The 12794-nt window shown below is 42.3% G+C and overlaps 4 non-coding genes across 4 annotated transcripts; 2 read left to right on the top strand and 2 right to left on the bottom strand.

Annotated features, from left to right (window-relative positions):
* Positions 1–5433: 5433 nt before the first annotated feature.
* trnad-guc (transfer RNA aspartic acid (anticodon GUC)) lies at positions 5434–5505 on the top strand. Its single transcript has one exon. It is a non-coding gene; the product is annotated as a tRNA-Asp (tRNA).
* Positions 5506–7627: 2122 nt separating this feature from the next.
* Positions 7628–7709, bottom strand: trnal-aag (transfer RNA leucine (anticodon AAG)). Its single transcript has one exon. It is a non-coding gene; the product is annotated as a tRNA-Leu (tRNA).
* Positions 7710–7848: 139 nt separating this feature from the next.
* Positions 7849–7920, top strand: trnad-guc (transfer RNA aspartic acid (anticodon GUC)). The gene has a single exon. It is a non-coding gene; the product is annotated as a tRNA-Asp (tRNA).
* Positions 7921–10041: 2121 nt separating this feature from the next.
* trnal-aag (transfer RNA leucine (anticodon AAG)) lies at positions 10042–10123 on the bottom strand. The gene has a single exon. It is a non-coding gene; the product is annotated as a tRNA-Leu (tRNA).
* Between the last annotated feature and the right edge of the window lie 2671 nt (positions 10124–12794).

Here is a 12794-nt window from a genome sequence, read left to right as displayed (position 1 = left end):
CACAATGCACTGCAGCCCAACGCTCCTGGTCGGATGTTTGTATCGGGGTTCATGGAGAGATGCGGTAAAGAGTGGTAGCCAAGACACACGGTCACACACGGTCACACTCGGCAATTATTTTGACCTGGGGAACAGATTTAGAGGAAAAATGGGGCCGGGAGATCAGATTTTCAGGTACAAAAAACTTCACAATGACACAAAATAAACACAACAGTTAAACCTCACACTATAAAACAAGACATTTACTTGAACGTTCAAAAGACAGAATAGAACAAGCCAAGACATGCAATGCCATCTACAAAATGTTATGTAAATGTTAGTCATTACGCATGTGGCTATGGTTTTGATGTATATGTTACAGACATGTTTACGTCAAGTAACATCACATGGTTCCATTTGCACCTTTCAACAAATCTGAAAAGGAATATTAAGAAGTAAAACTTATATTTAATCCTACCTCTTCTCTGAGCACACGGTGACTGTACATACGGGTCGAAAAAGGTTTGTGGAGTTTCAAGGCAAATACAACTTCTTAAAGTACAAACGTATTTACAATCAATATTAAATGTTCCTTTCCCCCCAAAAAACAAGACACACAAAACGAAAAAGAAAGAAAAATAATAAATCAATCAATAAAATGCATCAGTCAAATAGTACAGGCAACTTCGTTAACATGGAGTCACAGACAATTTCATTCAAAAAGTCCCAATTGCTAACATAAAGATACAACAACAAATAAAAGCAAAGAAGGCCTAGTGGTTAATTACAACAACAGACAAAGTATTAAACATGTCGGTCCAATAACTGCACAGGGGTGGGCAGAGCCAAAACATGTGTAGCAAGTAAGCTGGAGACTGTTGACACTGAAATAAGGCTATATGTGGCACAGATACAAGATTTATAAACTCTACTTAAAGCCCCACTTAAGAACTTTCAGTTTTGGTTTATATTGGCCGCACCAGTGAACCAAAGCGATGGCGTTTTCCCAAAAGGAAAACCACATTTACCATGAGGACTAGCGCATATAGCGTCAAACTGACACGATAATGCCACAATGATTCTGTATTACTGAACTTTCCACAGTAGGAACCTACATCCATTTTTATCGCTTATTCCCTTTTGGGGACGTGGGGGGCGCTGGCGCCTATCTCAGCTACAATCGGGCGGAAGGAGGTGTACACCCTGGACAAGTCGCCACCTCATTGCAGGGTCAACAGAGATAGACAGACAACATTCACACCAACCTACATATTTTACTCAAACCTTATATTTGCAGTTTGAAGTCACTGCATTGTTTTTTCCGTGTACAGTTCTTTTGAGTTTGTTGCGTGGTTGGTCAGCGTGGAACTGCGATGTATCGCGCTGGTGGGTATTTATTGCTACCACACAAATTTCCACTAGCTGAAATTAGCATTATTATTCTGATTTGAGCATTGAAAGTCACTTACTGGTTTAGCAGGAACAGATCCAAGGCAGCATTGGTCTAAAATCTCTCGTCTTTGACCTCACACAAGCTAGTGAAAGTCGTGCCATTGTTGATCCTTGATTGTCCCTCCCTTTTTCTTTTTTTTTTGTCTCCTCAGAAAAAAATTTGGTAACTGTTTGTTTTATAACTTGTGCCAGGATAGCACAAAGGCATTCTTCTTCTTTTAGTTTTCTGACAGCACGTAGACGTTCGCATCAACTTTCGTCTTTTTAACAAATGGGTAAAGGGGGATGATGTATGCCGTATAACTAGTTGGCACATTTAATATTTAATAATAATGAATATTGTACAATTCTACAATTTAGTTATTTAAAGGGGGAAACCCGATACAAAAGATACATACCAGTTGTTTACTGGCTAAAAATAAAATTATCCTGAAAAAAAATCACATTCATTTTAGATTTAATTATACTGTACAATATCCTTAAAACATGTCATTGTGAAATAATTGATAATATTGTACATTGTACATTTTACTCCTCGTTTCATATTCAAAGTGAAAACATTTAAATGATCAGTTTGCCATTTAAAGTGAGATCCGTACAATTAGTTCAGGGCTTCTCAAACTTTTTTTTTCTGTCATCCCCACTTTAGACCAAGGAGTTAGTTTTCAAGGCCCACCTACCCCCATCGCCCCAACAAAACGCTAATGCCAAGCTCAACATTTTCAAATTTATTGAACATCATGTGTGGTCTCGAGGTGTCTCTTTAATTTGTTGGGTCTCATGCTGTCTGCTGCTAGCGGTTTTAGACACAGAATACACAGGGGTCTCTCCTCTGCCCCCACCACCGCTGCCGTGAATCCAAGAGCAAGACCCCCATCGCCATATTTTCTTTTAGGTTGACTTTTTGGTTGTTGTTCTATTCTGTCTTTTGAACGTACAAGTAAATGTCTTGTTTTTAGTGTGATGTTTAACTGTTGTGTTTATCTTGTGTCATTGTGAAGTTTTTTGTACCTGAAAATCAGATATCCCGGCCCCCCAGACACGTTTTTTCCTCTAAATCTGTTCCCCAGGTCAAAATAATTGCCGAGTGTGACCGTGTGTGACCGTGTGTCTTGGCTACCACTCTTTACCGCATCTCTCCATGAACCCCGATACAAACATCCGACCAGGAGCGTTGGGCTGCAGTGCATTGTGGGTAGGCGAGTCTTGTACATGATCATGTTTATTTGCAAAATAAACCAGAGAGCACTACTCAGCTTTGATACAAAATGAAAGTAAAAAGTCATGTTGGAATATTTTTAAAAACTCAGCTCGGATTAATTACTGTTCTCTTGGTAGTGGAGAAGAAGTGGGGGTTAGGGACAAAGGTGGTCTTTGATCCATCTTTGACACGGCAGAAAAGGGGCTGGGAGAGGTTAGACCGAGGAGGCATGGGTTTTTTTTTTTTTTACTACAGCCGACGAGGCACATATGTTTTTCAAATTAGACTGTGTCGTATTTTGGGGGAATCAAACAAACATTACAAAGAGGTTTTAGGACCAGACAATCCATTGGATTCGATACAATTATCTTATTCAGGAATTACATTTTTTTTTTTAAAAGTTATCAGTAATCTGGAAATACGTGTTATTTATTGGAATTGTAGATTGAAAAAAGAAATAATCAAAAGCCATACATCATGAAACAGGCAACAGAAGTACAACAAATCAAAGTTGAAATAAATATTACATACGCAGAGGCACTTAAAGTGAGAAATCAAGAAAGTGTAGAAAAGAACAGAAGTGTGAATAGTTCAAGAAATAAAAAAAAACAAGAGGCAACAAATACAGGAATTTCCACGGACAAACTAATAGATTGAGATATGATATATACGGATGCATCAAAAACTATAAAAAAAATAAAGGTAAGAGCTGCAGCAGTTATCACACAAGGAAACATAGTATTAAATAAAATAATCTGTGATAAACTATCTGTTTTTACGGGGGAATTGGTAGCAATTTATATGGCAGTTAACTGGATAGAGGAAAACAAAGCAAGGAAAGTAGTTGTGTGCTCGGACTCCAGCAGTGCATTGATGAGCATAAAAAAACATAGCATCAGAAACAAGACAAGATTTAGTTTATGAAATAGTTCAGGCAATCTATAGAATAAATAAAGCGGGAGGTGTGGTAACATGTCTTTGGGTTCCTTGGAAGATATAGTAGGATGGAATTCACAACACATAGGATATAAAGCATTATACACGTATTTAAAAAACAATGGGTTAAATAAAAGAATATAGAGTAGGGATCCATCTTGGTCCACACTCCATTTCAGTAGGTGACGCTAATGCACACCTGAAGGTTGCTTGCCGGAAACAACCGCCCACCTCCGGAATCAGTCCCCGTCCATTCCGCTTAGGCGCGAAATTCATTTGAGCGGAAGACAGAGGAGTGACAGGAGTTCTTTAAAACCGCGGAGAATCTTAAAAAGCTTATAGAAAGCAAGAAAAACTTACGGCGGGGGCATGTCGGACATTCGCCGTTGTTTTCAATGATATTGTTCCGGACCAAGGTTTCGATGTCTGGGTTCTTTGGCGCAATCAAGCCTTCTCCTCTGCCTGGAATGGCCGACTCTCTTCGACGCCCGTTGACGGACCCGCCAGCGTTAACGGGGACCAGCGAGCCGGAGATAAAAATGGAAAATCTGTAAGTAAATATATGTATATATGTATTGTATACCGCATGTTTTTTTCTTGTAAAATGAGAATCATTTGACTCACCAGACTGCGATTGTGTTAAAACGATCGCGTTAGGATCTTAAGGCAATTCCTCTATGAAACAAAATAATGAATACACATAATATTAAATAATTCGAAGGTTTAAACACACCTCAATAATCTTCTTCCAACTTTGTAAGATCGTTTAAACAAAGTTCTTCGTCTTTCACTTCGTCGTCATCGACTGGTAAAAAAAAAAAAAAAGTATTACAACGTCGTACACGTGCAATGCTTTTAACGTTTAAATGCTTAAAAGGAGTTAAACCATTGTCTAATAACGTGGTAAAGCAGAGGTAATGGTGTGTGTGTGTGTGTGTGTGTGTGTATGTGTGTGTGTGTGCGTGCGTGTGTGCGTGTCCACATCTTCCCACGTAACATTCCCAGCCATCAATACATCGAAGCAGGGTCAAACAAATGGTTAACCTTAACCTAATTAGTTCCTCCCAATCGTTTAAATATGTTTTCGTGAGGTCTAGAAGTTGTTTCAAACGATCGTAAACATTTAAACTGTCAAATGGCTGGTCAGACGCTGATCAGATGACATTCTCAAGCTTCGGTGTGCGACGATCGTAAACATTTAAACTGTCAAATGGCTGGTCGGATGCTGATCAGATGACATTCTCAAGCTTCCTTAAAACCTGACCTCAACCTGAACCGTCCTTTGTTCCCTCTTAAACAATCCCTCTCCAGGTCTTAAACCCACCCTCTTCCTGGTTAAATCACTCCCTCTTCAGGTCTTAAACCCACCCCCTTCAGGTTTTAAACCCACCCTCTTCCTGGTTAAAACTCCACCCTTTTCCTGGTTAAATCACTCCCTCTTCAGGTCTTAAACCCACCCTCTTCCTGGTTAAAACTCCACCCTCTTCCTGGTTAAACCACTCCCATTTCAGGTCTTAACTCCACCCTCTTCCTGGTTAAAACTCCACCCTCTTCCTGGTTAAACCACTCCCGCTTCAGGTCTTAACTCCACCCTCTTCCTGGTTAAAACTCCGCCCTCTTCCTGGTTAAACTACTCCCAGCTCAGGTCTTAACTCCACCCTCTTCCGGGGTAAGCCAAACCCAATTGACCTTGACCTTTGACCCTTGAACTTGATCTTTGAATTGAAGCCCTCATAAAATGTTGATTTATGACCCCTCATAAATCATTGATTTATGACTCCCCATGAATCATTTTTTGACAGAAGGTGTCCCCTTAAATTGTCTCTGATGTTTGCTTGTCCCCTGGAAAACACCATGTTATGCAGTCCTCGTTAGTATAGTGGACAGTATCTCCGCCTGTCACGCGGGAGACCAGGGTTCAATTCCCTGACGGGGAGATGGTTCAGGTACCTCTAATTTTCTTCAATTACCATCTTGTTGAAATTTGAGAAGTGACCAAAGTATCATTCTCCGAATGTTGTGATGTGTGAACTCGGCGTTGCTGCACAGCCCTATAGAAATCAAACACAGTATTTTACTAATGTTTGTTCCACCCTTCTAAATTAGGACGCAAAAGCAAGTCTTCAAAAAGGGAAAATCGTTTGTCAGAGTCAATGCGTCAAATAAAAGGTTAGGTATGCAGCAGCTGACGACCTCGACATAGCATTAGAAAAATCAACCTTGGTAGGATTAGAAAAGTCCTTAGGTGAAGCCCTATATTGTCCTATTTACTACAACACATCTAACCACCGATGAGCAAACACTGACAACAGTTTAATTACACATATACACATACACCAATGGTTAGCCTAAAGTCAGATGGTACGGAAAACAGCTTGAATACAACCAGAGACAGTCAATGTTGGTCACCTTCAAATATCATATTGAGAAAGTTAAAGCCAAGGTTGGTTTTGGAAACAGCATCCTAAAAAACTGTACAATACCAGCCGGGGAACATATTCTGCCACTATCCGAGCAACTGAACTCGCCTTATGAATCAAAACAGCCAAACGTGCCTCATGTCATGTTGCAATCACGTTGAGTCATCTTGCCGAAATCAATCCTGGCCTAAAGACTGCCTGCGAGGCTCTAACTGGGTGTTTGAAATCAATTAGAACCAACAATCTCTATCTGCTGTTAGGCATTGATCCTCCGTATTATCTGACGTCAGAGGAAAAGTTCAAACAAGAAACTGACCCTCGTCTCGCTCTGTTTGACCGAGAACCTGCAACGAAGAGATTAAAATCAAGGCAAATTTCCTCCGTCCTGGAATAGCCTTGACTGACAGCCATCACCGCAACAGGTTGGCCCTCTGCTAAAGCCGCAGGGAAAATGCCTCACACAACTAAACAAATCTCTTTTGCCCGGCTCCAAAGAAGTGTGGCGTTTTGGTTCTGCCTAAATCGCCCAAGATCTGAGAAACGGAACGTTGCAAGGTATCCATGAACAAATGAGGCTATGAGGATGTTCTACAGCATGTTAGTGTGGAGGAGTGCAGATGATGTGTCATTTGTTAGTCTGCTCTCTCCTGCCTGTGCAATTCAACCAACAAGATCTGGATGCCGTCAGTGACTTGGTTCGGGTGTGGGGTGAACTGGAAAGGTGTCGTGCCGTGGAACTCGAAGAGAACAAGAAAGAGGAAAGCTGGGAATCTCAGGCACCTTTTTTTGGCCGAATTGGAGCAATGTCCACATTGCCTTTATGGAAAATGTCAACGATAATGCTTTGTATATCATGAGCATAAAACATGGAAGTCACATAAGTTTTATAGAAATTGCCTGCTATGAGAACGGAATGGATAGCTTTCCCTGACCGGGAACCGAACGCGGGCCGCGACGGTGAAAGCGCCGAATCCTAGCCACTATACCACCAGGGAACTGATCATTTTTTTCAGACACTTGTCTCATGCATGGTTTCTTGACAAATGTGTGAAGCACCCATTGCATTCATGTACCATGTCAGAAATGTGAATTGTATTTTTTGAACCGGGGTAACTTCTGTGTCTCAGTGAAGTGATAACCACTACACTATGGAAACTGCTGCATGAATTTGGACTTGAATGTGTAAAAATTGTACAATAGTAAAAATAACGAACAGACTTTCTTTCCTCATGTCTTCTTACTGTAGTCCGTGTTGAGGATAAGGTTGTTGTTTCTACACAATGTCACCAGACAGGCTAACTCCCTCCTGTAAGTCGCTCTGTGCCGGCCAGTGATACATCCTATCACTGCGGTGTCATCAGAATACAGAAACAGATAAAAGTGGACTGAATGTCTTAAGTAGGGGCGGTGATCTTCAAACGACATGTTGATAAACACACAACCGCGTCCACCTTTTAGCTTTTCCAGAGGCTGCTGGCGGGCCTTAAAACTGTGCTGGTTGTGTTTTTTTCTCATTGCATACCTGGCATGGAGAACTCCAAAGCTAACGTTTGGGCCCTATTTTTGAAAGCTTTCCAAATGAGGCCAAGAGTCTTATTGCCTCAGTCAGGGAAGATACAAATGCGTTACCAGCAAAAGATGGCAGTGGTGGGATTTGAACCCACGCCTCCGGAGAGACTGGAGCCTTAATCCAGCGCCTTAGACCGCTCGGCCACACTACCATTATTCCCAGCATTCCAAAGATCAAATTGTCGGCATTATGAGATAGCAGAAATATGACATGGCAACACTTTGGTTGCGGTGTGGCAGGCAAAAGCCAAGGATGTTTGCTTGTCCCCTGGAAAACACCTCGTTATACAGTCCTCGTTAGTATAGTGGACAGTATCTCCGCCTGTCACGCGGAAGACCAGGGTTCGATTCCCTGACGAGGAGATGGTTCAGGTACCTCTAATTTTCTTCAATTACCATCTTGTTGAAATTTGAGAAGTGACCAAAGTATCATTCTCCGAATGTTGTGATGTGTGGACTCGGCGTTGCTGCACAGCCCTATAGAAATCAAACACAGCATTTTACTAATGTTTGTTCCACCCTTCTAAATTAGGACGCAAAAGCAAGTCTTCAAAAAGGGAAAATCGTTTGTCAGAGTCAATGCGTCAAATAAAAGGTTAGGGATGCAGCAGCTGACGACCTCAACATAGCATTAGAAAAATCAACCTTGGTAGAATTAGAAAAGTCCTTAGGCGAAGCCCTATATGGTCTTATTTACTACAACACATCTAACCACCGATGAGCAAACACTGACAACAGTTTAATTACACATATACACATACACCAATGGTCAGCCTAAAGTCAGATGGTACGGAAAACAGCTTGAATGCAACCACCGACAGCCTATGTTGGTCACCTTCAAATATCATATTGAGAAAGTTAAAGCTAAGGTTGGTTTTGGAAACAGCATCCTAAAAAACTGTACAATACCAGCCGGGGAACATATTCTGCCACTATCCGAGCAACTGAACTCGCCTTATGAATCAAAACAGCCAAAAGTGCCTCATGTCATGTTGCAATAACGTTAAGTCATCTTGCCAAAATCAATCCTGGCCTAAACACTGCCTGCGAGGCTCTAACTGGGTGTTTGAAATCAATTAGAACCTACAATCTCTATCTGCTGATCGGCATTGATTCTCCGTATTATCTGACGTCAGAGGAAAAGTTCAAACAAGAAACTGACCCTCGTCTCGCTCTGTTTGACCGAGAACCTGCAACGAAGGGATTAAAATCAAGGCAAATTTCCTCCATCCTGGAAAAGCCCTGACTGACAGCCATCACCGCAACAGGTTGGCCCTCTGCTAAAGCCGCAGGGAAAATGCCTCACACAACTAAACAAATCTCTTCTACCCGGCTCCAAAGAAGTGTGGCGTTTCGGTCCTGCCTAAATCGCCCAAGATCTGAGAAACGGAACGTTGCAAGGTATCCATGAACAAATGAGGCTATGAGGATGTTCTACAGCATGTTAGCGTGGAGGAGTGCAGATGATGTGTCATTTGTTAGTCTGCTCTCTCCTGCCTGTGCAATTCAACCAACAAGATCTGGATGCCGTCAGTGACTCGGCTCGGGTGTGGGGTGAACTGGAAAGGTGCCGTGCCGTGGAACTCGAAGAGAACAAGAAAGAGGGAAGCTAGGAATCTCAGGCACCTTTTTTTGGCCAAATTGGAGCAATGTCCACATTGCCTTTATGGAAAATGTCAACGATAATGCTTTGTATATCATGAGCATAAAACATGGAAGTCACATAAGTTTTATAGAAATTGCCTGCTATGAGAACGGAATGGATAGCTTTCCCTGACCGGGAATCGAACCCGGGCCGCGGCGGTGAAAGCGCCGAATCCTAGCCACTAGACCAAAAGGGAACTGATCATTTGTTCAGACACTTGTCTCCTGCATGGTTTCTTGACAAATGTGTGAAGCACCCATTGCATTCATGTACCATGTCAGAAATGTGAATTGTATTTTTTGAACCGGGGTAACTTCTGTGTCTCAGTGAAGTGATAACCACTACACTATGGAAACTGCTGCATGAATTTGGACTTGAATGTGTAAAAATTGTACAATAGTAAAAATAACGAACAGACTTTCTTTCCTCATGTCTTCTTACTGTAGTCCGTGTTGAGGATAAGGTTGTTGTTTCTACACAATGTCACCAGACAGGCTAACTCCCTCCTGTAAGTCGCTCTGTGCCGGCCAGTGATACATCCTATCACTGCGGTGTCATCAGAATACAGAAACAGATAAAAGTGGACTGAATGTCTTAAGTAGGGGCGGTGATCTTCAAACGACATGTTGATAAACACACAACCGCGTCCACCTTTTAGCTTTTCCAGAGGCTGCTGGCGGGCCTTAAAACTGTGCTGGTTGTGTTTTTTTCTCATTGCATACCTGCCATGGAAAACTCCAAAGCTAAGAATTGGGCCCTATTTTTGAAAGCTTTCCAAATGAGGCCAAGAGTCTTATTGCCTCAGTCAGGGAAGATACAAATGCGTTACCAGCAAAAGATGGCAGTGGTGGGATTCGAACCCACGCCTCCCGAGAGACTGGAGCCTTAATCCAGCGCCTTAGACCGCTCGGCCACACTACCCTTATTCACAGCTTTCCGAGAATCAAATTGTCGGCACTATGAGATAGCAGAAATATGACATGGCAACACTTTGGTTGCGGTGTGGCAGGCAAAAGCCAAGGATTTTTGCTTGTCCCCTGGAAAACACTATGTCACGCAGTCCTCGTAGTATAGTGGAAAGTGTCTCCGCCTGTCACGCGGAAGACCAGGGTTAGATTCCCTGACGGGGAGATTGTTCAGGTACCTCTAATTTTCTTCAATTACCATCTTGTTGAAATTTGAGAAGTGACCAAAGTATCATTCTCCGAATGTTGTGATGTGTGGACTCGGCATTGCTGCACAGCCCTATAGAAATCAAACAAAGTATTTTACTAGTGTTTGTTCCACCCTTGTAAATTAGGACGCAAAAGCAAGTCTTCAAAAAGGGAAAATCGTTTGTCAGAGTCAATGCGTCAAATAAAAGGTTAGGGATGCAGCAGCTGACGACCCTGACATAGCATTAGAAAAATCAACCTTGGTAGAATTAGAAAAGTCCTTAGGCGAAGCCCTATATGGTCTTATTTAGTACAACACATCTAACCACCGATGAGCAAACACTGACAACAGTTTAATTACACATATACACATACACCAATGGTTAGCCTAAAGTCAGATGGTACGGAAAACAGCTTGAATACAACCACAGACAGTCTATGTTGGTCACCTTCAAATATCATATAGACAAAGTAATGAGTGTACAAAGCCTCATGTCTGAGAGTTCAGAGTTGTCGGAGAGTTCAGAGTGTACCAAACAAAACAGGAAACGTCCTGACCTCAATTTGACTCAGTGTGCCAAACACTGCACCTACAGGAAACAGATGTTTGAGCAATAACGAACATAACAGGAAACCAAGCAAACACTGCACATACAGGAAACAGATGCTTGAGCAACAACCAACTTAACAGGAAACTAAGCGTAGTTCCTAGACACGAGACACATAGCAACCGACGTCAGTCAGTAGACTCACCAATCAGATAACTACTGGCACAGTGTATATAAGCTGCTGTACAACAAACTCTCAGACAGATCGCTTTGGGTTTTCCTGGTACTACTGTTCAAGTGTACTATACGATCTCCGCTCTCTGTAGACTGCGTTTAATAAAATACTTCTACTTGACTCAACTCCTGCCTCCTCGAATTGTTTTCCTGCTCCCGGCCCAGGTGAGACGGCACTAAAAATGCGTCTCAACAAATTTGGGGGCTCGTCCGGGATACAGGGAGTTGTGAGGAGAACATCGAGAGGACCATTCGGACCTAAAAATTTTCTTCATGGACAAAGGACAAAGACACTTACCAATAAGGTAAGCAGAAACCTGTTAAAACAAATTCTGCATATTGGAAACTACTAAAATAGTGTCCTGTCCTATGTACTTGTAGGAAAACATATAAACTAAAAGAGTCAGTAGAAGTGTAAATAACTTCGATACAGGAGGAATACACAGTAACCTCGAGAGTGGCGTAACTCCACCTGAGATCCGACGGGGTCCAGGAGCGGTTAGTACCGCGGCTGGGTTAGAGTCCCGGGGGTTGAGGTCCCTAAATTCTAGTTGTTGTTACGATATGAAAACTCCAAAAACGTTTGGGAAAATAGGTTTATAAACCTTGGAGAGATTGAAATATCGCTGTATAAAACTCCTCAAAACAACAAAATAGGTTGTTTTACGTGGGAAAAATGAGGGGAGAAGAAAAATACAGTCGAAGGAAACTGCAGTTTAAAATAGAGACTGAGTAGTCTTTCGATAACACAACTTTAAGCTGAAGAAAATACTGTGTTGGTATCAAATGTGTATATGACACTAACTTTGTGTGTGTATTTTAAGTGTTGTTGAGGTAAGAAGGGAAGTGGGGAGAATAAGACTCTGAGTAAATCGTTGTGTGAATACTCGTTGTGTGCTGGGTCTGCGGCTGATGAACTGACGGGATACCCAACGGTGTAAACGAACGTCGTTCATTCGCTACAGTTTAGGGCAGGGTGGGCGGTGAAAACCGTCCATATCTGACCAACAGACACGCAGCGAGGGCTAAACCACCCAGTTGATAAGCGAGACATCTTATCTTTGGAGTAAACGCTAAGGTTCTTGTGATAGGACACCCAGTGGGAGACCGGACCGACCTTTAGGGCCGGCCTAGAAGCTTGTCTCTCAGAGAACCGCAGTGGGCTAACGCAGCTATCTCCGGGAAGATTGTTGTCGCAATAAAACTGTGGAGCTCAGAGTCTAGTTAAAAATGGAAGGAGAGTTTGATAGAGAAATAGATGATGATGGATGGGGCCCGGTCAGCCCATATGTCACCCTATTGACCCAAATTGGATCCACAGCTAATGCCCTAGCTGCCACATCAAAGCCAACAGATAAAGAGAAGAAAGTAACAAAAGCAAAACAAAAATTAGAACAACTTATTCAGGACATGGGGAAAACATTGGAACATATAGGGCCCTTAGGACAATTGATACTTGATAAGATGAACACAGCAGCTATAAAGAGAGATGAAGCGGAAGAGCAGGGAAAGATTGCAGGTTTGTTGCAGAAGTCCAGTTGGAGGAAAAAGGAGCGCGACTGGGAGAAGGAGCGACGGGAGTGGGCTGAACTGTTGATCTGCTGACAAAGCACCAAACATCTGCACCAAAAGGAGCTTCACTCCAAATCGGTAACT

The sequence above is a fragment of the Nerophis ophidion genome, linkage group LG02, assembly GCF_033978795.1.
Source record: "Nerophis ophidion isolate RoL-2023_Sa linkage group LG02, RoL_Noph_v1.0, whole genome shotgun sequence".
NCBI lineage: Eukaryota > Metazoa > Chordata > Actinopteri > Syngnathiformes > Syngnathidae > Nerophis > Nerophis ophidion.
This window is presented reverse-complemented; position numbering and strand designations above follow the sequence as displayed.